Source organism: Rhinopithecus roxellana, chromosome 2, assembly GCF_007565055.1.
Source record: "Rhinopithecus roxellana isolate Shanxi Qingling chromosome 2, ASM756505v1, whole genome shotgun sequence".
Lineage (NCBI taxonomy): Eukaryota > Metazoa > Chordata > Mammalia > Primates > Cercopithecidae > Rhinopithecus > Rhinopithecus roxellana.
This window is the reverse complement of record NC_044550.1, coordinates 102,898,203-102,924,257: the sequence shown is the minus strand read 5'-3', so window position 1 is coordinate 102,924,257 and position 26,055 is coordinate 102,898,203. Positions and strand designations below refer to the sequence as shown.

At 37.4% G+C, this 26,055-nt stretch overlaps 1 protein-coding gene across 2 annotated transcripts in view; it reads right to left on the bottom strand.

Moving 5' to 3' along the window:
* Positions 1 to 26,055, bottom strand: part of GALNTL6 (polypeptide N-acetylgalactosaminyltransferase like 6) — a 1,271,092-nt gene that overhangs the window by 415,460 nt on the left and 829,577 nt on the right. The window lies entirely within an intron of this gene.

The following is a 26,055-nucleotide window of genomic DNA, read 5'->3' as shown; positions in this document are numbered from 1 at the left end:
TGGTGGGATAGGGTGGGCAGGACTTAGGAGGAGTAGCCAATTGTCAGTGAAGATGTATTGGTAAGATTCAGATTTAAACCAAGTCTTGAAGGTGAAGGAGTGAGCCATGAAGTTAGCAGTTCACCTGGAAGAACGACAGAGTAGTAGCCAGAACAAAGGCTCTAAAGCAGGAGCATGACTGGTGTGTTTTAGGATAGGAAGAGGTCAGTTTGGCTGAAGTGTAGTAAGCTAATGTGAGACGCACAGGAGTAGGTCAGAGCGTTATGGGGATAGGGAGTTGGACCTAGAACAGGCAGGGCCTTTTAATTCCTTGTAAGGACTTTCCATTTTACTCCAAGTGAAATGTCAAGCCACTGAAGGGTTTTGAACAGAAGAGCAATATAGTCTGACTTATGTCTTAAAAGGATCACTTATGGCTTCTGTTTTGAGAACGGACTACAGAAAAGCAAGAGGAAGACCTGGGAAACTATTGCAGAAATCCAGGCAAAAGATGATGTTGACTTAGTTCATTGTGATTGCAGTGAAAAGAATGATAAAGGACCAGATTTTAAATATATTTTGCAGATAGAGTGACATGACTTTCTAGTGGATTGTACGTGAGCAGTTAGAGAAGAGAGGGTCAAGGAGGATTCTAAGGTTTTTGACCAGAATCACAAAAGGACGGTAAAATGGAGTTACTGAGACCTAAGACAGAGATGGCTGTGGGGAGAGCGGATTTCCAGGATAAAATTCCAGAGAGATGTTAAAGCTATCATATATATGAATCTGAATTTGGGGAGGAAGGTCTGAGTTGGCAGTATAAAATTTGGAATTGCCATATATTATTGCCTGAATTGTCTTTCCCAAATTCATATATCGAAGTGGAGAAACTCCCAGTTCCTCAGAATATGACTACCTTTGGAGATGGGGCCTTTAAAAAGGTGTTCAGATTAAAATGAGGTCTTTAGGGAGGATCTTAAACCAATCTGATTTGTTCTTTGAAGACGAGGAAATTTGGACACATAGAGCAACATCAAGGGTGAAGACACATGGAGAAAAGACCATTTGAGGTCACAGCAAGAAGCTGACCTCTGCAAGCTATGAGGGTGGTCTCAGGAGAAACCAGCTCTGTTGACCCCTTGATGTGGGTCTTTCAGCCTTAAGAACTTTGAGAAATAAATTTCTCTTTTTAAAGACATCTAGTCTATGGTATTTTGTTATGGCAGCCCAAGCAAACTAATACACCATATAAATGGCATTTAAAGGTATGAGATTAAATGAGATCATCAGAATGAGTAAAACCTGGGACACTTCAACATCCAAAGGCTTGAATGAGAAAAAGGTGTGGAGGCAGAACATCGGTCAAACAGAAGAAACACACAGAATGTTTCCTTTGGTGGTAAGTGAACACACTGTGACATGCGGGAGAGAATGTTCAGCTGTGATGAGTGCCACTGCTAGGTAAAGCAAAAAGAGTACTCAGAACTAACTGTGAGTTTGTAATGTAATGGTTTTTCATGACTTTTAGAAGATCAGTTTCAGTGAACAATAGAGGCAAATATCTGAGTGAAGTAGATTCGAGTGACTAGAAGGAAAGGAATTGGGGACAGTAACCACTGAAAACAATTTTTGAAGAGTTTTGCTATAAAGAGGAGCGAAGTCATGGGGTGGTAACATGTGGGAAAAGTGGAATGAAAGATTTTTTTAAAAAAGACAGGAATAATAAAATGTAAGCTGATGGCATGATTCAATATAGAGAAAACTGATTATGCAAAAGTGAGAGAAACTGCTGAAGCAATGTGCTTGAGTAGATGAAAAAGGACAAGCTTTTATACATGGTATTAAAACATAGAAATTTCACCTATGGTAACAGTGGGAGCCAGTGTGAGTGCAGATGCCAGCGAGTGGATATTATGGTGGGAGTTGGCTGAAGGTCTGATTAGGTTGCTTCATATTTTTCTCAGAAAATATGAAGCAAGGTCATCAGCTGAGAGGGGAAATGGATAAGGAGGTGTTAGGAGCTGGAGGAGAGAGAAAAAGGTGTGAAGAGTTGTAAAGTAATAATGAACTAGAAATACACAGTATAATTACCTGACAATATTAGGGATTCTCTTGGGGTAATGAACATTATTTTAAAAGAAAACAGTTAATTTGCTTATGTGTTTTCTTATCAGCAAATCTCAAGTCCGTAGTTCTAGGCAAAGAGTAGGTGAAGAGCTGTGGTTTTAACAGGAAATACAGTGAAACAAGTGAAGAGAAAATGAGTTGAGGATATAGGCAAGGGGGTAATTATAATGATGGAGAATTGAACTTAAGCTACGCATAGAGGGAAGTGAGAAAACCAAAATGCCGACGATAGAGTAACATAGAGTAACATCGGAAAGATCAATGGAATGGAGGTCCCCGTAGCGTTGAGAGTTTTGGATCAACATTCGGCAAATGTTACATCATAATTGTTACAGGCAAGAATCATTGATGAATGCTAAACTTAGTTGACAAAATATGATGAGAAATGGAATATTTATAGTCTCCCTCCCTACCAGATACATATTAGTTAGACAGAGAAAACTAACTTTGCAGTGGAGAAATCTGCATGTAACACCTTGACCAAATGATCAAAGTCAATAGGAGCGATAATGGGACAAACCAACATCATGTAGCACCTAATATGATGCACTGAGAAGGGTGCGCCACTTCTGTGGTATTATTTTGAAAAATGCACAACTTGATTTAATCACGAGGAAATAATGACAAACCCAACTGAAGGACATTTGACAAAATAAATGGTCAGTACTCTTCAAAAGTGTTAAGTTCATAAAAGTCAAAGAATAAATGAAGAACTGTCCCAAATTAGAGACAAGATGACAATTAAATTAATTGTAGGATCCTAGATTAAATTCCATACTAAAAAATGAAAATATTAGTGAGACAACTCACGAAATTTGAATAAGGTTTATGGTTGTCAACGGTATTGCATCAATCTTAATTTCCTAGCTTTCATAACTATACTTTGATAATTATACTGGCTTTATAGGATGTTAACATTTAAGGAATCTGAGTGAAGAAGACATGGGAACTGTTGTTACTATTTCTGCAACTTTTTATGAGTCTGAAATTGTTTTAAAATGAGAAGGTAAAAACTAAAATGTGCCATTGAGGTATCAGAGAGAGTGGAGAGAAAACGCAGGAGTTGGTGGTAAGAGAGTGGGATGCACGCAATCGCGGGGTGTCCATGGAACTAATGAGGCTTGAATTCTAGCTCCCCCGCCCCACTTCCTTACAGGAGCTTATTTCTTGGGAGGGGCTTTAGTAATATGTTCACAGGGATATGTGCTTTTGCCATATTTACAGAAGTAAACTATTTTGACCACAACCAGTTAAGATCACTCTCTGCCAATCTAGCTTCCTGTATGCAATACTTGTCCACTTGTTGGATGGCAATGGAGAGAGGCCATAGGCATATTTGAGATCTTACAAAGTCATGTCAAGGATACACTGAGTTTACTTTTTGTGATGTGATTTGTGTGCATGTATGTGTGGTTTTGTCACTTCTGTGAATAGTGAAGCTATTGCAACAATGACTATGGGAGACAAGAGCCACAGCTTGCAAAATGAAGGAAAGCCAGTTATATTAAAGCAAGAAAGTGAAGAGAATATTCATAGTTTAATTTTAGGATATAAGGCATTCTTCTGATGATGGTTCCTGAGGGACACGATAGAAAAGGTTTAGGAATCAGGGATGGGTAATAAAAGAGGACAAAAATCAAGTATGCATAGGGTCCAACAGGAGATTAAAGCATGGGAAATTCAGGTGACTTGAGAGTCCTTGTGGTGATTAATGAAAATAAGAGTCAAGGTTACAAGTAGATTTTTTCCAGTGGATTTCAGAAGTGTTGTTAGTGACAGAGCCAGATTAGAACTTAAGAACTTTACCCAGTAAGTTATTTGCTTCTTGATTTATCATTGAGGTTAATGTTTATATAATTCATGGGAATATTCAATTATGTTAAATGATTTTATTGTTTCGCCACACTTTGTAGAATTTATTGTGTTGTTTGTAATTTGACAGGCAGTCTTATTGAATACTTGGGAAAATGAATACTTACGCTTTCAATAATAAACTTGAAATTCCTTAAGGATAATCAACGTGATTAATATTTTTGACTAGTGGCACAGTTATATTCATGTTAGTGAAAGGTAAATACAGCAATTTCATCTGATTTCACAAATCAATTTTATTTCATAAATCTTAAAATGGTCCATGACAGGAATGGTTGAAACCTCCAGCTTATTGATTTTCTATTCCTGTCTAAAGCATTGTACAATCATTTAGAACTGTGTTAGCTTGACAGTTAATGCCTTAAATAAATTTTAGTATAAATTTTACAGTTTCTAAACATTGGAATTGTGTGATTCTGATTCTGATTTGGTATTGTTTTATTATTCTAAACAAAGTTTTAATTTTTTATACTTACCCAAATTTATCTTTAAGTCCACAAGTTATCACTTAGCAATACCTAATTATCTATATATTTCTGAATTAGTAATTGATTAATGAGTTAGCAGTTAATATAAAGAATGATGAGTCTTTTTAATACCATTTTAGTTTGGCTGTTTACCCAGTTTTTGATATTAGAAACTAATGATTGCTTGGTAATATGTTTTACTGTTCAAGTACCCTTGACAAATCATAGAAAATTAGATTCATTGTACCAATTTCTTCCCATATAATATATGTAAAGTATAGCAGATTTGAAAAAAATCAAACTATTAAAGCCACTATTAGGAAGAAGAAAAATCCCTTATGTTCTTTAATATCTGTCAGGATAAATAGAAGCTGTGTTTTATTCCACCCCCAGCAAAGTCTAATTAGATGAGCGCATTTTTTACCAGGAGTCTTTGATTAAGAAGCATATTAGTTTCTTCTTGCTTCTGTTACAAATTACCACATTTAATGACTTAAAGCAACACACGTTTATTCTGGAGGTCAGAAATCCAAAATGGACAAGCAGGGCTGCACTCCTTTTGAAGGCTGTGGGTAAGAATCCGTTTTCTTACTTTTTTCCAGCTCTAGAGACTGCCTGTATGTCTTATCTTGTGGCCCCATTTCACTCCAACCTCTGTTTCCATTATCCCTGGCTTTCTCTGTCCTGACCCTGCTTCCTCTGCTTATAAGGACTCTTGTGAGTACATTGGGCCTGCCCAAGTAGTGTAGAGGAATCCTCTTATCTGAAGATCCTTAACTAAATCACACCTGTAAAGTCCCCTTTGCCATGTAAGGAAACATTCGAAGGTCCAGGAATTAGGACATGAACATCTTTGGGACACCACTATTCAGTCTACTCCAAGCTTTAAGAAATGTTTATTTTCAGTTATTTACAGTATAAAATGGTATGCAGTTATCAATAAGATAAACAGTAACATGTCATTATTTGGATTTTCCTCTCTGACATCAGACTAGTGACCATTATCTTAGTCACTTCCAACAATATGGTAATTTCTGTAATAGTGAATCAGATTTTTGGTTAAAATAATATCATAAAGTTCCATGGTAGAGCAAATGATTGGGTGATGAGATTACATATGATTCCAGGACTCCTTGGTCCTTAGGGACTCTATACCATGAAAAGTATCCTGTACTGAGTCAGTGTTATACTCAATGAAGACACTGTTTGAAAGGTGGACTGAAAATTTATTTCAAGGAATCTGAAATCCATAGCTTTTATAGAAATGTTGTCATTAGAACTATAGGTTTATCATATGTACCAAATAATTATCTAATCATATGGTTTAGTGGATGAAGCCAAATATGGCACTAAGAAGAAACAAATGGATAACTTAAGTTCAATGTGCATCTGAAGTATGATATGCTACCAAAAATAGTTATTGGATATAAAGCTTGATCAAAAATAATATTGTCAACATCCAGAAAAATAATTCTGCCAAACTTGGACCTGATCATCCACAATCTAGAATACTTCATTTGTTTCTAAGTGCTATGTTTTACAAGGAATGTTTAAAAATAGGTGAACATTTGAGAAGAAAGGTCACTGAAAAATAATTGAGCCATATGAATAATCTAAATAGGAAATTATCAAACAAGTATATTTGTGAGGAAGGTATGATAGCTCTTTTCAAATATTCAAAATTTGAAAGGGTGTGGTTAAGGAGGAAAGACAGATTAATGGGTCAAATTTAGGAGGAGATTGATCTTGCCTTGATAAAAAACCCAAAACTAAAGCTGAGACTTGTCTTTAGATTGATATGAGTTTGAATTGTAATAATTTCTACCTTTGAATTCCTTCAAGTTACCTTCAAGTTCCAGAAATTTAGCCTGAGAAAGTTCAAAATACATCTTATTTGAATGAAATTTGAAACAAACAGGTTGCACTATATTTGAAAAATATCCAAAACATTGATGCCTGTAGCAATAGATTTATATAACATTTATCAAGTAGATACTTAACTTTAACATCCAAGATATTTATTTAAGATAGGCAGGTAAATAATAGGTTAGGAATAAAAAGTTTAGTTATATTCTGAAGTGTGATACTGATTTCTTAGTGCTTCATGATTACTGAAGAGGACATTTTACAAGTCATGTAAAATTACAATTGTGACTTTGAGTAGTTTGCAGTCCTCAATTACGACATAGGTGTTTATATTCCTCTTGTAAAAACTAAATTGATGTAAGTCATCAAATCTGTCATCTATTCATTAATAACATCTATGGGAAGTTGACTCTTTGAATATAATACAGCTGATGCTGAGATTTTCTTTTCTCTCTTTTTTTTATTATACTTTAAGTTCTAGGGTACATGTGCATAACGTGCAGGTTTGTTACATATGTATACTTGTGCCATGTTGGTGTGCTGAACCCCTCAACTCGTCAGCACCCATCAAGTCATCATTTATATCATGTATAACTCCCCAATGCAATTCCTCCCGCCTCCCCCCTCCCCATGATAGGCCCCAGTGTGTGATGTTCCCCTTCCCGAGTCCAAGTTTCCTCATTGTTCAGTTCCCACCTATGAGTGAGAACATGCGGTGTTTGGTTCTCTCTTCTTGTGATAGTTTGCTAAGAATGATGGTTTCCAGCTGCATCCATGTCCCTACAAAGGACGCAAACTCATCCTTTTTTATGGCTGCATAGTATTCCATGGTGTATATGTGCCACATTTTCTTAATCCAGTCTGTCACAGATGGACATTTGGGTTGATTCCAAGTCTTTGCTATTGTGAATAGTGCTGCAATAAACATACGTGTGCATGTGTCTTTGTAGTAGAATAATTTATAATCCTTTGGGTATATACCCAGTAGTGGGATGGCTGGGTCATATGGTACATCTAGTTCTAGATCCTTGAGGAATTGCCATACTGTTTTCCATAATGGTTGAACTAGTTTACAATCCCACCAACAGTGTAAAAGTGTTCCTATTTCTCCACATCCTCTCCAACACCTGTTGTTTCCTGATTTTTTAATGATTGCCATTCTAACTGGTGTGAGATGGTACCTCATTGTGGTTTTGATTTGCATTTCTCTGATGGCGAGTGATGATGAGCATTTTTTCATGTGTCTGTTGGCTGTATGAATGTCTTCTTTTGAGAAATGTCTGTTCATATCCTTTGCCCACTTTCTGATGGGGTTGTTTGCTTTTTTCTTGTATATTTGTTTGAGTTCTTTGTAGATTCTGGATATTAGCCCTTTGTCAGATGAGTAGGTTGCAAAAATTTTCTCCCATTCTGTAGGTTGCCTGTTCACTCTGATGGTAGTTTCTTTTGCTGTGCAGAAGCTCTTTAGTTTAATTAGATCCCATTTGTCAATTTTGGCTTTTGCTGCCGTTGCTTTTGGTGTTTTAGACATGAAGTCCTTGCCCATGCCTATGTCCTGAATGGTACTACCTAGATTTTCTTCTAGGGTTTTTATGGTATTAGGTCTAACATTTAAGTCTCTAATCCATCTTGAATTAATCTTCGTATAAGGAGTAAGGAAAGGATCCAGTTTCAGCTTTCTACTTATGGCTAGCCAATTTTCCCAGCACCATTTATTAAATAGGGAATCCTTTCCCCATTTCTTGTTTCTCTCAGGTTTGTCAAAGATCAGATGGCTGTAGATGTGTGGTATTATTTCCGAGGACTCTGTTCTGTTCCATTGGTCTATATCTCTGTTTTGGTACCAGTACCATGCTGTTTTGGTTACTGTAGCCTTGTAGTATAGTTTGAAGTCAGGTAGCGTGACGCCTCCAGCTTTGTCCTTTTGACTTAGGATTGTCTTGGCAATGTGGGCTCTTTTTTGGTTCCATATGAACTTTAAAGCAGTTTTTCCAATTCTGTGAAGAAACTCATTGGTAGCTTGATGGGGATGGCATTGAATCTATAAATAACCTTGGGCAGTATGGCCATTTTCACGATATTGATTCTTCCTATCCATGAGCATGGTATGTTCTTCCATTTGTTTGTGTCCTCTTTGATTTCACTGAGCAGTGGTTTGTAGTTCTCCTTGAAGAGGTCCTTGACATCCCTTGTAAGTTGGATTCCTAGGTATTTTATTCTCTTTGAAGCAATTGTGAATGGAAGTTCATTCCTGATTTGGCTCTCTGCTTGTCTGTTACTGGTGTATAAGAATGCTTGTGATTTTTGCACATTAATTTTGTATCCTGAGACTTTGCTGAAGTTGCTTATCAGCTTAAGGAGATTTTGGGCTGAGACAATGGGGTTTTCTAAATATACAATCATGTCATCTGCAAACAGGGACAATTTGACTTTTTCTTTTCCTAACTGGATACCCTTGATTTCTTTCTCTTGCCTGATTGCCCTAGCCAGAACTTCCAACACTATGTTGAATAGGACTGGTGAGAGAGGGCATCCCTGTCTTGTGCCAGTTTTCAAAGGGAATTTTTCCAGTTTTTGCCCATTCAGTATGATATTAGCTGTGGGTTTGTCATAAATAGTTCTTATTGTTTTGAGGTACGTTCCATCAATATCGAATTTATTGAGCGTTTTTAGCATGAAGGGCTGTTGAATTTTGTCAAAAGCCTTTTCTACATCTATTGAGATAATCATGTGGTTCTTGTCTTTGGTTCTGTTTATATGCTGGATTACGTTTATTGATTTGCGAATGTTGAACCAGCCTTGCATCCCAGGGATGAAGCCCACTTGATCATGGTGGATAAGCTTTTGGATGTGCTGCTGAATCCGGTTTGCCAGTATTTTATTGAGGATTTTTGCATTGATGTTCATCAGGGATATTGGTCTAAAATTCTCTTTTTTGTGTGTGTCTCTGTCAGGCTTTGGTATCAGGATGATGTTGGCCTCATAAAATGAGTTCGGGAGGATTCCCTCTTTTTCAATTGATTGGAATAGTTTCAGAAGGAATGGTACCAGCTCCTCCTTGTACCTCTGGTAGAATTCAGCTGTGAATCCATCTGGTCCTGGACTTTTTTTGGTGGGTAGGCTATTAATTGTTGCCTCAATTTCAGAGCCTACTATTGGTCTTTTCAGGGATTCAACTTCTTCCTGGTTTAGTCTTGGAAGAGTGTAAGTGTCCAGGAAATTATCCATTTCTTCTAGATTTTCTAGTTGATTTGCGTAGAGGTGTTTATAGTATTCTCTGATGGTAGTTTGTATTTCTGTGGGGTCGGTGGTGATATCCCCTTTATCATTTTTTATTGCGTCTATTTGATTCCTCTCTCTTTTCTTCTTTATTAGTCTTACTAGCGGTCTGTCAATTTTGTTGACCTTTTCAAAAAACCAACTCCTGGATTCATTGATTTTTTGGAGGGTTTTTTGTGTCTCTCTCTCCTTCAGTTCTGCTCTGATCTTAGTTATTTCTTGCCTTCTGCTAGCTTTTGAATGTGTTTGCTCTTGCCTCTCTAGTTCTTTTAATTGTGATGTTAGAGTGTCAATTTTAGATCTTTCCTGCTTTCTCTTGTGGGCATTTAGTGCTATAAATTTCCCTCTACACACTGCTTTAAATGGGTCCCAGAGATTCTGGTATGTTGTATCTTTGTTCTCATTGGTTTCAAAGAACATCTTTATTTCTGCTTTCATTTCGTTATGTACCCAGTAGTCATTCAGGAGCAGGTTGTTCAGTTTCCATGTAGTTGAGCAGTTTTGATTGAGTTTCTTAGTCCTGAGTTCTAGTTTGATTGCACTGTGGTCTGAGAGACAGTTTGTTATAATTTCTGTTCTTTTACATTTGCTGAGGAGTGCTTTACTTCCAATTATGTGGTCAATTTTGGAATAAGTGCGATGTGGTGCTGAGAAGAATGTATATTCTGTTGATTTGGGGTGGAGAGTTCTATAGATGTCTATTAGGTCTGCTTGGTGCAGAGATGAGTTCAATTCCTGGATATCCTTGTTAACTTTCTGTCTCATTGATCTGTCTAATGTTGACAGTGGAGTGTTGAAGTCTCCCATTATTATTGTATGGGAGTCTAAGTCTCTTTGTAAGTCTCTAAGGACTTGCTTTATGAATCTGGGTGCTCCTGTATTGGGTGCATATATATTTAGGATAGTTAGCTCTTCCTGTTGAATTGATCCCTTTACCATTATGTAATGGCCTTCTTTGTCTCTTTTGATCTTTGATGCTTTAAAGTCTGTTTTATCAGAGACTAGGATTGCAACCCCTGCTTTTTTTTGTTCTCCATTTGCTTGGTAGATCTTCCTCCATCCCTTTATTTTGAGCCTATGTATGTCTCTGCATGTGAGATGGGTCTCCTGAATACAGCAGACTGATGGGTCTTGACTCTTTATCCAGTTTGCCAGTCTGTGTCTTTTAATTGGAGCATTTAGTCCATTAACATTTAAGGTTAATATTGTTATGTGTGAACTTGATCCTGCCATTATGATATTAACTGGTTATTTTGTTCATTAGTTGATGCAGTTTCTTCCTAGCCTCGATGGTCTTTACATTTTGGCATGTTTTTGCAAAGGCTGGTACCGCTTGTTCCTTTCCATGTTTAGGGCTTCCTTCAGGGTCTCTTGTAAGGCGGGCCTGGTGGTGACAAAATCTCTAAGCATTTGCTTATCTGTAAAGGATTTTATTTCTCCTTCACTTATGCAACTTAGTTTGGCTGGATATGAAATTCTGGGCTTAAAATTCTTTTCTTTAAGAATGTTGAATATTGGCCCCCACTTGAGATTTTCTTTTAGTGCCTTTTGTGTATATATCTGTTATTGCATTGTATTAGAATACCTTGTTTAGATTTCTGTCATATTGACTACATGATTAATTATGGGAAGGCAGAAATATACCTTACTCTTCTCTTTATCCACATTTCCTCATCTAATTCTTGGTACAAAACAGGACTCAATAAATGTTGAATAAGCTGTAGTTAAAAAGTTTATTAAACATAGATAAATTTGTGGTTGGCTTTATTTAGATTAGGTACTGTCATAACAGACAATGTGGAAACTTTCCCTTATGAATGAGTGTTCAAAGACTTTCCACTCTTTGCTACTATAATTTCATTCTTTCATGTCAGAGATCAAAAGTCGAAGTGCCAGGCTAAGAAATAAGAAGAAATGAAAACTGGCCTAGACCAAGGAGTATATACACTGCCCCACCAGGAAGGTTCCAGAGCTGCTTAGCTCCAGCCAGCTAGTGCCATGAGGGACAGTGCAACCACATGTTCCAGGTTTTCAGATGAAGATGCAAATCTGGATTTTTATATAAAAATTTTCAGTTTTTAAATTATTGGCTACTGTGTGGACCATAACGAAACATGTCTTTGAGCCATGTTTCACTTGCAGGAAGCCTGTTTGTCACCTCTGCTTTTAGGCGTTGAACACTTCTATGGGCTGCAGAGAAAACACTCCAGATGAGAAGCATAACATGAATAATTTATACCTCATAAATGATGTCCTCAATACAGAGAATAGACACTTCTTTTTGAGAAGGATGGGACATATTGGAAACAGATGGAGGTGAATATGGAGTGTGGTGGTTAGTCATACGAGGGAAAGCTACGTTAGACAAGTTATGAAGTTTAGGACTACATATTAGTCTGTTCCCAGAGACTGGGTAATTTATAAAGAAATGAGGTTTAATTGACTCACAGTTCCACATGTCTGCAGAGGCCTCACAATCATGCCAGAAGGTGAATAAGGAGCAAAGTCACATCTTATATGGCAGCAGGCAAGAGAGCTTGTGCAGGGGAACTACCATTTATAAAACCATCAGATCTCATGAAACTTCCTACCACGAGAATAGTATGGGGGAAACTGCCCTCATGATGCAATCATCTCTACCTGGCCCTGTCCTTGACACATGGGGATAATGACAATTCAAGGTGAGATTTGGGTGTGGACATAGCCAAACCATATCACTGCACCCCTGGCCCCTCCCAGATATCATGTCCTCACATTTCAAAACCAATCATGCCTTCCCAGTAGATCCCCAAAGTCTTAACTGATTTCAGCATTAACTCAAAGGTCCACAGTTTAAAGTCTCATCTGAGACAAGGCAAGTCCCTTCTGCCTATGAGCCTGTAAAATCAAAAACAAGTTAGTTACTTCCTAGATACAATGGGGGTATAGGAATTGGGATAATACACCCATTCCAAATGGGAGAAATTGGCCAAAATGAAAGGGCTAACAGCCCTGTGCAACTCCAAAATCCAGTGGGGCAGTCAAATCTTAAAGCTCCAAAATGATTGTCTTTGACTCCACGTCTTACATCCAGGTTACACTGATGCAAGAGGTGGGTTCCCATGGTCTTTGGCAGCTCTGTCCTGTGACTTTGCAGGGTATAGCCCCCCTCTCAGCTGCTGGTGTTGAGTGTCTGTGGCTTTTCCAGGTGCACTTGGCAAGCTATTGGTGGATCTATCACTCTGGGGTCTAGAGGATGGTGGCCCTCTTTTCAGAGTTCTAGTAGGCAGTTCTTCCATGGGGACTCTGTGTGGGAGCTTCAACCCCACATTTCCCTTCCACACTGCCCTAGCAGAAGCTCTCCATGAGGGTCCTGCCCTTGCAGCAAACATCTGCGTGAACATCCAGACATTTCCATGCATCCTATTAAATCTAGGCAGAGGTTCCCAAACCTCAATTCTTGACTTCTGTGTACCAGCATACCCAACACCACATGGAAGCCACCAAGGCTTGGGGCTTACACTCTCTGAAGCAATGGCCTGAGCTGTATGTTGTCCCATTTTAGCCATGTCTGGAGCTGAAGCAGCTGGGATGCAGAGCACCATGCCCTGAGGCTGCATGGAGCAGGGGTCCCTGGGCTCAGCCCATGGAACCATTTTTCCCTACTAGACCTCCAGGCATGTGATGGAAGGGGCTGCCATAAAGGTCTTTAACATGCACTGGAGACATTTTCCCCATTGTCTTGGTGATTAACATTTGGCTCCTTTTTACTTATTCAAATTTCTGCAGCTGGCTTGAATTTCTCCTCAGAAAATGGATTTTTCTTCTTTTATTGCATAGTTCGACTTTTATTCTCTGCTTCCTCTTGAATGTTTTGCCACTTAGAAATTTGTTCTGCCAGATACCCTAAATCATCTCTCTCAAGTTCAAAGTTCCACAGACCTCTAGGGAAGGGGCAAAATGCCACCAGTCTTTTTGCATAGCAAGAGTGACCTTTACTCCAGTATCCAGCAAGTTCCTCATCTCCATCCTAGACTGCCTCAACCTGTATTTCTTGTCCATATCACTATCAGTATTTTCGTCAAAGACATTCAAAAAGTCTTCAGGACGTTCCAAACTTTCCCACATATTCCTGTCCTCTTCTGAGCCTCCAAACTGTTCCAACCTCTGCCTGTTACCCAGTTCCAAAATGGCTTCCAGAATTTTGGCTGTCTTTACAGAAGCACCCCACTCTATCATTAACAATTTACTGTATTAGTCTGTTCTCATGCTGCTAATAAATACATACCTGAGACTATGTAATTTATGAAGAAAAGTGGTTTAATTAACTCACAGTTCCACATGGCTGGGGAGGCCTCACAATCATGCCAGAGGGCAAATGAGGAACAAAGTCACATCTTATATGGCGGCAGGCAAGAGAGCTTGTGCAGGGGAACTCCCATTTATAAAACCATCAGGTTTCATGAGACTTATTCACTACCACGTATTCACCATATATTTCTGGGTACTGAAAATATTTAAAACATGGATATAGACTTTCAGTGTTAAATCTGTTATGAATTATGGCTTCAGATATGTTTGGTTTTATCAGTGTGATATTTTTGAAACTTTTCAGTATTTTATAAAAGATGTACTTCTTTCTTAAATTACCTATCCCTTCTATATTCAGACACATTCATTACTTGTATGGCAAAATAACAAAAACAGATCCCACTGGAGGGAATCTTGAAAGCAAATCACACTGGTTTTGCCTCACAAAAACATCATTGTCTACACATGAGTTTTACAAGAATAATCTTCCTGAAATTTTACTCTGATGATTGAAACGGTTGAATACATACTGTTTGTTCTTAGCAGGTTGAATAGAACCATGAGATTGAGTAGTAGAAGAAAAGAAAGTAGTTAAACAATCATATTATTAGTTAGAAAAACATTAATAACTGATATTATTGGAATGAAAATTTGGTCTTTTCGCAGAACTTCAAACATCAAAAAATTACTGGCCGGGTGCAGTGACTCACGCTTGTAATCCCAGCACTTTGGAAGGCTGAGGCAGGTGGACTGCCTGAGCTCAGGAGTTCGAGACCAGCCTGGGCAACAGGATGAAACCCCATTTCTGCTAAAATACAAAAAATTAGCCAGGCATAGTGGTGTGTGCCTGTAGTCCCAGCTACTCAGGAGGCTGAGGCAGGAGAATTGCTAGAACCCGGGAGATGGAGGAGGCTGCAGTGAGCTGAGATCATGCCACTGCACTCCTGGGTGACAGGGCAAGACTCCATTCCCCCCAACCCCCCCAAAAAAATTATTACATATTTAAAAAGTTAGAAAAAAAACAACAACCCTGTGTTTTGTTGCAATCAGTACTTGTTAAATGTCTGAATAATTTTATGTTTTTCATTGGTTGATGTTTCATATACATAATGACTCTATGCAATTGTCAATGACATTTTTCATACAGGTTATATATATTGCATCTCTACATATTATTGTAACCACTACTTGTTAGTTTTCTAAAGAATTTTGTTTTCTGTTGGTCAATTTGTTTTAGATACCTACTCAGGCATCAGTTATATTTTCCATGCATTATATACCTATGTGTTTAACATATATACATTTCCACAAAGCTATCTTGTTTTTATATAATTAGAGGGAATCAGAAAGATAGGTTCCCTCTAATTATATAAAAACAAGATAGCTTTGTGGAAATGCATATACACACACACACATATACACATATATATGTTGAGTTGGAGGAATAAAGGAAAAGTAATTAAAGAAAATATTTTTCAGAATGCAGCTACATGAAAGCATAAAAGTAAACTGAAAAAACAAAAGATGAGGACTGGATGGCTGTTTTAAATACAGATTGCCATGGAGATAATAGCTATTTCACAGGCTCAGAGATAGAACTCTTGAGCAGCAGATTTTCTCCCTCCACTTTCTGTGGCAGTGTGATTGGCAGAGAGGCAGACGCGTTATCAGCTTGCTGATACTGCCCTGGAGCGACTGATGGAGATAATTATGATTTCTAGTAAGAAAATTTCCCTAGAGATGATTTGTTATGTAAAGACAAAATGTATGTTAATGTCCTTCCACACCATGACCTTGGTTTTGAATTTTAGATTTCTTAGGTATTTCACTGGAAAACTCCAGTCTTACTTGGGTTTGATTCTTTGACCTCAGATCTCAAGGTTTTACTTTTTACTTTGGTTTATTGAGTGTTTTTAGGTATGTAATGGTTATGTTTTCTCTTTTTAGATGTGCTGAAAACCTGCAGAAGACTGACAGTAAGGAAAGTGGTTTGAGAAAAAGGGAGGATATTTGCAGATTAAAAAAGCAAACAACTTCCTATTTGGGGGAAAAATCTCTGTGATGAAAAAAATTGTCTCAGGAGGATTTCCCAACATCATAATCTTCCTGAACACTGAATTCTTTAGTTAACTACAGAAATCATGTTTTATGTAAAGATAAGATGGTCAGGGAAGGAAAAGTTCTTACAATATATTGCTAATAATAATCCCTGAGGGAGTAATTTTAAATGATTTCTTAATGCGACAAGCAGATTTTTAATGATTTTCTCATCTTGAATCCATAAAACACAAGTCCTAGAGTATCATAATAAATACAACCTGAGCTAAAATTTGATTTCCCAGGTGCAATGTGGAATGTTCTACATCAGCATCGGAATTCCCATTGCCCAGGTTTCATTTCTATCTATACCTATGGGGATCATAAACAATCTTTTAATTGAAGTGATAATCCATAATAGCATTGATGGTTGGTGAATAAGCAGCAGAAACTGTAATGTGAAAATGCTTCAAGTTTAATAGTGGTAACTGTTGAATTTTAAATTTTGTACTTTTTATCATAGACAAAAATGTAATTAGAAATTTTAATTAAATGAAAAGGTAATAAAAGTTGCTTGTCACATAGAGGGTAAAGACTCTAAATACATTTTAATATTGCTTTTCACCAAAAGAGTATTAATAATTAATAATTTCATCATCTCATACCTAAATTCAATTCAGATACTCACATTAGAAAGTCTGCATTTTCAAAGAATTATAAGACTAACAAAATCTGTTCCTTTTAATGATATAAAATGCTTGTCCATAAATAATAAATTTATTATTTTAGGAACCTTCAAAAATCCTTCAAATTTGACTCTTCTAAAAGAGTAAATGAGTTACTTTATTCCGTGTACTGAATAATTTGTTTCTCTTGATGAATCACAAATTAAAACAGAACAAAACACACAGACACATATCACACACAGAGACAAACACAAAGGGATACACAAGACACAGATAGACAAACACAACTTTACTAACAGCATTGTTGTACATAAAAGTGATTTTTTGGAAAGGTGGATGTCTTTGTGTGTTTAGATAAGGATTTGATAAATCAAGAAGGTTGTGACTCCCAGAGTGTAAATGAGAAACTTTGTGGCATATACGAGGTCAGGGGAAAATTATTGTGTGCACTCCAGGTCAGTAACAACAAAAAAGTGGATTACAAAGTAGGCATTTTTTTTTTAATGAAGGATCTTGAAAATCTCTTAATATTCATCAAAAATTGCCCAGAAAAGTTACATTTTCTTCTTAGGAAAATATAAAAAGTTTACTTTGCTATGAAATCTTTGTTTTTAAGAAAGCCTTCTAGCACTAGCATTCCAAAAGCTTCACTTTGGAAGTCACTATCTGGAACAAAGAACAATATTAATTGTGAGCCCTTGAATAATGGCATTCACAGAGAGACACTGATAATATGCATATTCAGAGTTATACCTTCTCTGCTTGCCAGCACCTATGGGCACAATGTAGAAGCTGAAGTTCGGTTAAAGAAATGGCCAGGGCAAGGAGTGAAGCTTTTGTAATGACGGTTCCAAGATAATAGGCTGCTCTTGAATGCCTGAGCTCAAGTGATCTACCTACCTCAGCCTCCCAAAGTGCTAGGATTACAGGCATGAGCACCGTGCCCAGCCTACCTGCAGAAGAATTTAAATACTTGATAAAATATTTAGCCCAAGGTTAAACATTTTGAAAAAAGAGACATCAATGGGACTTGAGATTGTGACTGATTTATTTACATTCAGATGTATGCTTTCTCATTTCAAAAAAGATTTGAAGCAGTTTCTACAAACACTAATAGACAAAATGTTCACAGCAAAAGTGAATGGAAAATGTACATATAAAGGAATACTGATGTTGATTTGATTATAAAAATAAACCAACTAAGTAATCACAAGAAAGTGATTAAAAGGTCAAGGGTAGTAAAAGAGTCAAACAATATAAGAAATATATAGAGTGACGAGGGTGCTTGAAAGCTTTTTTATGTCCCTATAATGTAGCAGCATGTAGTAAGTATATTTTTCTTTATTTCATAGAGTACTGCACAATACTAAAAACTCACAGAGCAGAACTGAAATTGAGACCCCGAAATACATATAAAGAATCAACAAAACCAAAAGTAGTTTTTTTTGAAAGGATAAACAAGATCAATATACTGCTAGCTAGATTAACAAAGAAAAAAGAATATCCAAATAGGCACAATCAGGAACGACAAAGATGACATTACGACCAATCTTACAGAAATACAAAAATTTCTCAGAGACTACTATAGAGCTCATCTATGCACACGAAGTAGAAAATCTAGGGAAAATGGATAAACTCTTGGAAACATACAACCTCCCAAGATTGAAACAGGAAGAAACTGGATCCCTAAACAGACCAATATCAAGTTTCAAAATTGAATATATAAATTAGTAACAAAAAACCTACCAACCCAAAAAGCTCCTGACCAAATGGATTCACAGCTGAATTCTACCAGACATACAAAGAAGAGCTGATACCAAGTCTACTGAAACTATTAAAAAAAAAAAAAAAAAAATCAAGGAAGAGGCATTTCTCCCTAACTCATTCTATGAAGCCAGCATTACTTTCATACCAAAACCTGGCAAAGATATGATGAAAAATGAAAATACAGGACAACATCCCAATAAACATAAATGCAAAAATCCTCAACAAAGCACTTGCAAGTTGAATCCACAGCACATCAAAAAGTTAATTCACTAAGATCAAGAATGCTTGATTACTGGGATTCTGGGTTGCTTCAACATATGCAAATCAATGAATGTGATTCACTACATAAAGAGAATTAAAAACAAGTCATGTGATCATCTGAATAGATGCAGAAAAAGCCTTTGATAAAATTCAATATCCCTTCATGATAAAAACCTTCACCAAACTAGGCATTGAAGAAACATACCTCAGAATAATGAGTCATCTATGACAAACTCACATCCAACATCATATTGAATGGACAAAAGCTGGAATCATTCTCCTTGAGAACTGGAACAAGACAAGTATGCCCACTCTCACCACTCCTATTCAACATAGTATTCAAAGTCCTACCCAAAGCAATCAGGCAAGAGAAAGAAATAAAAGGCATCTACATAGGAAAAGAAGAAGTCAAGTTATCTCTCTTCACTGACAATATGATTCTACATCTGGAAAGCTCCAGTGATTCTGCCAAAAGGCTCTTGGAACTGATACAAATGGTTTCAATAAACTTTCAAGATACAAAATCAATTTATAAAAATTAGCGCCTTATCTATGCATCAATAATGTTCAAGCTGAGGGCCAAATCAAGAATGCAATGCCATTTACAATAGTCACACAAAAATTACCTAGGAATACACCTTTACCAAGTAGGTGAAAGATGTTTACAAGTAGAACTACAAAACACTGCTGAAAGAAATCAGAGATGATACAAATAAATGGAAAAACCATTTCATACTCATCAGTATTGTTAAAATGGTCATAACGCCCAAAGCAACCTACATGTTAAACACTATTCCTATCAAACTACTAATGCAATTTTTCACAGAATTAGAAAAAAACTATTCTAAAATTCATGTGGTACCACAAAAAGACCTGAATAGCCAAAGTAATCCTAAACAGAAATAACAAGGCGTGAAACATCATGTTATCAGACTTCAAACTATATTATTGATAGGTGACAACGTGCTAGCAGCCTTCCACTGCTCTCAGCACCTCCTCATCCTTGGTGTTCATTCTGGCCGTGCTTGAGGAGCCCTTCAGCCCACTGCTGCACTGTGGGAGACCCTCTCTGGGCTGGCTGAGGCGGAAGCCGGCTCCCTCTACTTCCAGAGAGGTGTGGAGGGAGAGGCATGGGTGGGAACCAGGGTTGCATGTGGTGCTTGTGGGCAAGCACGAGTTCTGGTTGGGCGCAGGCTTGGAGGGTACCACACTCAGAGGGACGGGCTGGCACCGCTGGCTCCAGACGGTGAGGAGCTTAGCACCTCGGCCAGTAGCTGCAGAGGGTGCGTGGGGTCCCCCAGCACTGCTGAACCGCCCACACCTCACTCCAATTCTCCCTGGACCTCAGCCACCTCCCATGGGGCAGGGCTCAGGACCTACAGCCCGCCGTGCCCGAGTCCCCCGCACCCACTGGTGGGCTCCAGTGCTTGCAGAGCCTCCCCGACAGGCACCGACCCCTGCTTCCTGGTGCCCAATCCCATCAACCACCCAAGGGCTGAGGAGTGCAGGCGCATGACATGGAACTGGAGGGCAGCTCCACCTGTGACCCCAGCACCTGATCCACTAGGCAAAGCTAGTTGGGCTCCTGAGTCAGGTGGGGACTCAGAGAACTGTTATGTCTAGCTGGAGGATTGTATGTGCACCAATCAGCACTCTGTGTCTAGCTCAGGGTTTGTGGATGCACCAAATCTGCACTCTGTATCTAGCTAATCTGGTGGGGACTTGGAGAACTTTTACATCTAGCTAGAGGATTATAAATGCACCAGTCAGCACTCTGTGTCTATCTAAAGGATCATGAACACACAAATCAGTACTCTGTGTCTAGCTCAAGGTTTGTGAAAGCACCAATCAGTGCTCTGTGTCTAGCTAATCTAGTGGCGACTTGGAGAACTATTGTGTCTAGCCAAAGGATTGTAAATGCACCAATCAGCACTCTGTGTCTAGCTCAAGGTTTGTAAACGCACCAATCAGCATCCTGTCAAAATGGACCAACCAACGCTCTGTAAAATGGGCCAATCAGCTCTCTGTAAAATGGACCAATCAGCAGGATGTGGGTGGAGTCAGATAAGGGAATAAAAGCAGGTTGCTGGAGCCAGCAGCGGCAACCAGCTTGGGTCCTCTTCCAGCTTGTGGAAGCTTTGTTCTTTCTGTTTGCAATAAATCTTGCTGCTGCTCACTCTTTGGGTCTGTGCTATTTTTATGAGCTGTAACCCTCACTGGCAAGGTCTTCAGCTTCATTCTTGAAGCTAGCAAGACCACAAACCCACCAGAAGGAAGAACCTCTGGACCCATCTGAACAGCTAAAAAAACAAATTTCAGACACACCATCTTTAAGAACTGTAACACTCATTGCGAGGGTCTGCGGCTTCATTCTTGAAGTCAGCAAGACCAAGAACCCACGAATTCCAGACACACTATAAGGCTACAGTAACCAAAACAGTGTGGATAGAAACAGACACACAGACCGATAAGACAGAATAGAGAACACAGAAATGAAGCCCGACACCTGCAGCCATTTGATCTTCAACTAAGTCTACAAAAACAAGCAATGCAGAAAGGACTTTCTATTCAATAAATGTTGCTGGGATAGCTGGCTAGCCTGATGCAGTAGAATGAAACTGACCCCTACCTTTCATCATACATAAGATTGAACTCAAGATCAATTAAAGATTTTAATATAAGACCATAGACTATGAGGATGCTACAAGAAAACCTAGGAAACATCATTCTGGACATCAACTTTGGCAAATAATTTATGATTAAGTCCTCAAAAGCAATTCCAACAAAAACTAAAATTGACAAATGAGATCTAATTAAACTAAAGAGCTTCTGCACAGCAAAAGAAACTATCAGCAGAGTAAACAGACAACCTACAGAGTGGGAGAAAATATTTGCAAACTATGCATCCAACAAAGGCCTAATATCTAGATTCTGTAAGGAACTTAAATACTTTAACAAGAAAAAAAAAAAATCCCACTAAAAGGCAGTTAAAAGACATGAACAGATACTTCTCAAAAGAAGACATACAACCAACAAACATGAAAAAAACACTCAACATCACTAATCATAATTGCAAATCGAAGCCACAATGAGATACTATCTCACACTAGTCAGAATAGCTATTATTAAAAAGTCAATACACAACAGACGTTGGTGAGACTGAGGAGATAAGGGAACACTTATACATTTGGTGGGAACGTAAGTTAGCCACTATGGAAAGCAGCTTGGAGATTTCTCAAATAACTTAAAATAGAACTATCATTTAACCCAGCAATCCTATTACCAGATATATATCCAAAAGAAAATAAATAATTCTACTGAAAACACATATACACTCCCTTGTTCATCATGATGCTATTTACAATAGCAAAGACACACAGAACCAATGGCATATTGGATAGAGAAAATGTGGTACATACACACCATGGAATACTACACAGCCATAAAAATAATGAAACCATGTCCTCTGCAGCAACCTGGATGCAGCTCAAGGCCATTATCCTAAGCAAATTAATCAGGAAATACTGCATTTTCTCACTTATAAGTGGGAGTTAAACATTGGGTATTTATGGACATAAAGATGGAAACAGTAGATAATGAGAACTACTGGAGGATAGAGGATGGGGTAAAGGGTTGAAAAACTTACTACTGGATACTATGCTTACTACCTGAGTGACAGGATCAATGGTACTCCAAAACCTCAGCATCAGACAATATACCCAGGTTACAAACGGACACATGTACCCTCTGAATATAAAATAAAAGTTGAAAATAAAAAGAAAAGACTTAGGCCGGGCGCGGTGGCTCAAGCTTGTAATCCCAGCACTTTGGGAGGCCGAGACGGGCGGATCACGAGGTCAGGAGATCAAGACCATCCTGGCTAACACGGTGAAACCCTGTCTCTACTAAAAAATCTAGCCGGGCGAGGTGGTGGACACCTGTAGTCCCAGCTACTCAGGAGGCTGAGGCAGGAGAATGGCATAAACCCGGGATGCAGAGCTTGCAGTGAGCTGAGATCCAGCCACTACACTCCAGCCTGGGCAACAGAGCAAGACTCCGTCTCAAAAAAAAAAAAAAAAAAAGAAAGAAAGAAAAGACTTGGTAAGAAAAACCAAGAAATAAAAAAACTCCCAAGGAAAACAAGGTGATGTATGTCAATAATGAATTGGAAAGTACTAAAAATACATTGTATGATCTAATTGCATTTATTTACTGCAGAGCAGAAGATACTTGTTGGTGTCCTTAATGTTTGCCTTCCGTCTGTAAAAAATGCCTTTTTATACCCCATGAATAAACGGTTGAGGTCAATGTTTAGACTCCATGGATTTCAGATTCAATCTGATTCAGATTCTCTTTTCTAGGAACTTGAAATTGGGGGTTTGCAGAAGTAATGAGGCTCTTCAGACTAACTGTACGCTGGTTGCTCAAAAGATGTAGGAGAGCATTTTTTTTTCTAGGTGGATGGATGGAAAAGCAGAGAAAGGTGGATCTATCCAATAACAAGGACCAAAAACCACACAATTGTACTCTGAGACGTGGAAATAAGAAATTATGAGATCCCAGAGAAAAATAAAGCAGCTTTAAAATAAACAACTAAATAAAAAACAAAAACAACAAAAAAGCAGCCTTTTAAGTTCTGCATTTCATCATACATCTCAATTTTGGGTACAAAGGAAAAAGAACCTAAATGAATTTTTGCTTAAGCTAAAAGAGTTTATGTTCTTGTAAGAAAAAGTGTGCTGATTAACAGTGATATATGCAAATTCTTAAGATGGATATCATATTTTAAATTATATTGGATGATCCATATAGTTGTAAAGTACAGGCTTCTGTTAATTTAGAAATTGTGGAAACACTATCCTAAACTCTGTAGGTTCCATGATTAATTCTAAATGGAAGTAATTTATACTGGATGGATTAAAGTAAAACACACACAAAATATAATTGATGTGTAAAACATTTCATGAATAAAATTTGAGAGATAATGGTAAAGCAAAAATTAACAAAATGAAAGACTGGCCTAAGCTGGACCAAGGCCCAATCTGAAATAATGAAAAAATGCCTTCCAGACCAAAACCTGGTTCACACACAATGTTAGAACAATAAAAAGGCTACCTGAATGGATAAGACTGGAAGACATTGTCTTGCATTCTGGCCATGGTAGAATGTCAGCCAAGAATTAAATTTGTTGCAAGAAAGCTGGAAAATTAGTTGAGTTTTCCCTTAGAAAAGAAATAAAGGAGCTGAATGGAAGGATATTGATTGGTTAGATTACAAAACACAACTTTAACTTGGTTCTTTTTAGTAGGTATATTATGTAATTTGGTGTTCTGATTGATGCCTTTAATATTAAAATTCCTATTTAATGAAAACATGGTCCTTCTGGCTTTTGGATAGTTTCTATTTTATCTTTTCTCATTATCCATCTTTTCCTTCTTCTCTTCCTCCATTCTACTTTCCTTTCTTTCTTTCTTTCTTTCATCTTTCTTCTAATTTTTTATTTTTAAAATTATATACATGTGGTCAAATAATCAACATATGTAGTTTAAAGAGCACATAATTCTATAAGATTTATTAAGAAATACATCAGCCCAGAGCATTCACATTTCTTTTTCCCTGAAGCAATCCTTTTTAACTTTTTTAGTTGATTCTTCAGGTATTTATCTTCATAGCTCAATATAACTTGCTTGCATTGTTACTTCCTAGTTTTTCAGTTTCATGCATTGATTTTTGACAAGGAAGGATAAAGATTTAGCCTTTATCCTTCTTGCCTCTCCTCTACCACCCCCCACACTTCTCACTGTTGTCTTATTGTATCTTCATTTTAATTATGTTGCAGCCTAGTTTTAGTTGGAGCCCTTAGTGTTTACATTATTATCATGCTGTAACTTAAGTCTCTTAGTGAACTAGGATTATTACATTTTCTCTCTTAAAAAATACAAATCTTTTTGGCATGGACTTAATTTTTGTTCAATTAGTTTTCTAGATACATATTACCGTTCAACCTTAAGCCCTCTGTCAATTATCTACATCTCCTCCACATCAAACTAATATTAAAGAAACCTTTTCTAGATCCTCAGGCCTGCATCACCCTGGGCTAGGTTTCTACTGTACCTGGCACACAACTGTCCTCTGGGCACATCTTTTCATGCTCATCCTGGGAATTTATTTGGACTATTTTCTCAGTGAGCTCTCCTATTTCTGTCAGCCTCTCATGCATTCCTTTGTTCTTTTCTTCCTAGTTTCAGAGGAGCACATTATCTAGTAGATTTCTGGAAAAGTGTTTGTGGAAGGTGAAATTGCTGAGAACTTGGAGTTCTGAAAATGTCTTCACCTTTCCACTGGACAGATAATTGATACAGATTTTCAGTGGGAGATAATTTTTCTTTAGTGTAAATAATTTTCTAGCTTCTAATGCTGTGGAGAAATCTGAAAATATCTCTTTGTCTTTTTAATGTGATTCATTGTTTTTCTTATATGAAATCTTATGTAATTTTTTTCTGTTCCTTGTTTCTGAAATGTTAAGATTATGTGTCTTGGAGTGGGTCCACTTTTATCCATTGTGTTGGGCATCAAATTGGATCTTTTGAATTGGAAACTTTAGTTGTGACAAATTCTCTTGAAATATTTTATTTATGATTTGTTTTTCTCTCTATTTTCTGTTTCTTGAGTTCCTACTAACAGGATGTTGGGAAAACTGGACTACTTTTCATAACTATCTTTCTTTTTCTTATTTTCTTGTTTTACTTGCTCCAATTTCATAGGAGGTTTTATCTTTAAAAAAGAAAAAAACTTTCCATTGAGTTTGGTAGGTAGGGTGGACCATGACCCTAGTGTGAAGACCAGGGATGGCAAATAGAGGAAGAGCTTGACACTGGCAGTATGTGGAGGAGTGGACTCTGGATAACATAGAAACCTTGGTCCCATGAATGCCATTAGATTGGTAAGAAAATACACACATCCAAACAAATCTTGATATTATTCTTAAATTTTGAGATTAAAGAGAAATATTTTAAGCTTCTAGATAGAAAAAAACATTAGCTACAAATAATATATAATATCATCATAGTATTGAACTTCTTTACGCAACAGTGGAATTGCATATAAAGGCTATTGCGGGGAAATAAAAAAATACTAAAACATAAGATTCTTATATTAATCCCAGATTAAAGTTACTTGTCAGAGCAAATGAAAATTAGTTTAGAATATCCAGAATATCAGAAAGTATATCATGTTTCACATACCTCTTCTACGAAAAATACTTTAAAACTATATTACAAACAAAAGCAAATAAACCAGAAAAATCTCTTTTTAGAGGAATAAACAAAACAATATTTTAGCCATAAACTGACAAGGTTGTAAACGACAAAAATTAGAAGTTGGAAGTAGATTAATTATTGATAACAGAATTAGGGGACCCTGGA